The sequence below is a fragment of the Propithecus coquereli genome, unplaced genomic scaffold, assembly GCF_000956105.1.
Source record: "Propithecus coquereli isolate 6110/MARCELLA unplaced genomic scaffold, Pcoq_1.0 Scaffold191, whole genome shotgun sequence".
NCBI classification, from domain to species: Eukaryota; Metazoa; Chordata; class Mammalia; order Primates; family Indriidae; genus Propithecus; species Propithecus coquereli.
Window position 1 is genome coordinate 2,548,524 of NW_012143968.1, and position 3,307 is coordinate 2,551,830.

General features: G+C 35.6%; 1 pseudogene; it reads left to right on the plus strand.

Annotated features, from left to right (window-relative positions):
* Positions 1 to 469: 469 nt before the first annotated feature.
* On the plus strand, positions 470 to 1,201 carry LOC105809213 (annotated as a pseudogene).
* The last annotated feature ends 2,106 nt before the right edge of the window (positions 1,202 to 3,307 follow it).

The following is a 3,307-nucleotide window of genomic DNA, read 5'->3' on the forward strand; positions in this document are numbered from 1 at the left end:
GGAGAAGAGGCTGCTTTATATTCAAATATAGTACTCGTACTAATAGTGATTTAGGAGGAGTCAGGGAGACCCAAGGTAGTCAAACCCAGCCAGACACCTGAATAGTAAAACTGTTGTTTCCAAGCTTTGTAAAAGACCGGAGAAAAATTTACTGAAGAGGTTGGTGTTAGGATAAACATTTATCATTTCCTGAGCCGAAACATTTGCAGGGATTCATAGACTCACTTTGGAACTCTCTTACACAAGGGAAAAGAAGCTGCTGTAATGAACTTAGTGATGAGGAAATAATACAAGTAATTCTTTCATAGCACTTTTTTATACATTTTACCATGAATTGTTAATAGAAACACAAAGCCTGTGAGCAGGGACATCTAGGGAAAGAGTTTCAGCTTCGCCACTGCCACCACCCAAAGACTGCTGAGCACCTGTTTGTCCACTGCCACCTACTTCTGACATAGAATATTCAGTAATGGGTAAAAATATGCTGATGCAGAAGGTCAAATGGACCAAGCAGTCTGAGAGATATGTTGACGAGATGGACTGCATGACCTCTGAAACTGAGCAAGGAATTGAATTATTGTATCTGATGAGGACAGGAATTTTCTCTCAGTTGCTTACAAAAATGTTGCAGGAGCCTGTAGGTCATCTTGGAGTGTCGTGTCAAGCATTGGGAAAATGATAGAAGGTGTGAGAAAAACAACAGATGGCTTGAGAATACAGAGAGAAAATGGAAACTGATCTAAGAAGTATCTGCAAATGATATACTTTTTCTTTTGGAAGAGTTTTTGATCCCCAACACTTCACAAGCACAGAGCAAAATCCTCTATTTGAAAATGAAAAGAGACTACTACTGCTATGTGGTCCAGGTTGCTGCTAGTGATAGGAAAAGGATTGTGGATCAGTCACAACAAGCCTATCAAGAAGCTTCTGAATCAGAAAAAGGAAATGTAATTAACACATCCTATCAGATTGGGTCTGGACTGTAAATTCTCTGTGTTCTATTGTGAGATTTTTAACTCCCTGGAGAAAGCTTGCTGTCTTGCAAAGATAGCTTTTGATGAAGCCATTGCTGAACTCAATACATAAAGTAGAGTCATACAAAGATAGCCTGCTAATAATGCAACTACTGGGAGACAACTTGACATTTAGCACGTCAGATACCCAGGGAGACAGAGCTGAAGCAGAAGGAGGGAAAAATTGACTGGCCTTCCAACTGTGGTCTGCATCATTCTCAAACTTATACAGTGAACTATTTGTCATCTATAGTGCAACATAAATAGATTTTTGGTTGTTTATGATTTATGACAGGCATATTACTTCTATTTGAATTTCTATTATTTTCCTATATGATTTTTATGTTTAATATTAAAATAGAGCCAATTAAGATTTAAGAAGTTACATTTTTTATCTTGAGGTGGCCAATATGGGTATGTGGAATTTTTATACAAGCTACATTGTGGCCTCACAAGTACCTGTGTTAAAACTATTCTATGTTTAAACAAAGAAAGAAAAGTAACTATATTTTGATTTTTCCTGTTACGGGATAAAAGGGATAATTCGTTCCAGTCACAGATGTAGTTACTGTGGATACTGTAAGGGAGGAAGTTTCCTGAACCCTTCTAGGGTTCCTGGCTAGGTCTGAAATAAAACTGACAAAGAAAGATTAAGAGGAGAAAAGCATAACAAATTTATTTAATCAAAGTATTACCAGACATGAGAACCTTTAGATCGAAGACCCAAAGACCCAAGGGAATACTCCAGTTCTATGCTTAGATTCAATGAAGAGTGGACAGTCATGTAGAAATGTGATTGGACAAAATGGGAATGATCTAATGCTAACAGACTGAGTGGGGAAACCCAGAAAGGCATGTCTATTTGGAATCTTCTTGGCTTTTCAGTGTGGCATTCCTTCCTCTCGGATATAAGGACTGCTTCTGAAATGAGGGTTTTATGACCTACTATCAGAGAAGATAGGTCAGAGAATTTCTTCATGGCCAGCTCTTACACAGAAAGGCAGGGGAAGGTTAGAGTAATATTTCTAGGTTTTATGGCTAGCTTTGGGGGAAAAAGGGTTCTGGTTTCTATGACTTACCTTGGGGAAGACGAATTCCAGGATCTATGGCCTGCTTTGGTAGAGAAAAGGGAGCAGCAGAAAGAAGGGCAAGAGAACGTCAGAAGATCTTGTTTCTGAGCCCTTTTCCTTAAGTTCAAAGTAATCAGAATATCAAGGCATCATACTTTGGGGTATCATGTTTTGAGCTCCAACACTGAGAATACTTACAAGGCCATAGTAGAAATAGATACCCCATGGACATTACATGTAGAACCATGTGTATCTGTAGAATGCAGTTTTAATGTGTACACCTTTGACTACAGCTGCAGAAGTATTCCCTCAGACAAAGTTGTGACCCAGTTTCATCTAGAGAAGGGCAGAAATGATTCATATTCCTTTATTCATAAAGTCACTTGTTTATTTTCTTATTTTGGAAATACTAATTTTATTTATATTTAAATATCATAAGCAACAATAAAAACAAATGTACAAATAAAGATGCAATAAAAATGAATTGCTCAATATCTATTACTTCATATATATCAAGTGTACCAGTAAAACAAAAGCCTCATGTGTTTCACTTTCTTTAGGTTTTTGCATTTGTGATTTTTTTGATACTTATTTAATATGAACATGCTATAAAAACAGTTCACAGGAAAATAACTTGAGATGGTGGCTAATTTTGTTTACTGTCTCGGTAAAATTTCATGAAGAATCCATCATAATTTTAAGACTATGTGTATTAAATTGATGTAAGTAGAATAAAAGTTTTATGAATAGACAAAAATAGAAACGTGCTCTCAATTTTTCTCTAACATACTTTATTGTTCGGTTTAATTTTAATGTTAAGAAATATATTTTATGTTTAGTGTCAATATTTAATTTAGAAAGTACTTCCCTTAAATTCTCCTGCTTTCAGTATGTAATTTTGAAATGAATGATTTTAATATGTACTTTTTGCTACTCCTTTCCTTTGCTATATTATTTATTGATTTGTAACACTTTGAAATTTTAGCTATTAATTCTAACAGAGATAATTTTATTATTGCTCATGCATGATTCAAAACTTGTCTTATTCATTGGTGAGCAGCTGAACATATGATTATGATGGGATATATTTAAGAAATAAATACTGGAATATTAAACCAGCAGAATGTTTAGGAGATTTAGAAGATATATATATTTTTTTCTGCTGAAGCCAGAATCACAGTAGTAGGAACAGCCGCTGGAGAGGGCTGAGTCCAGCAGGTCAGA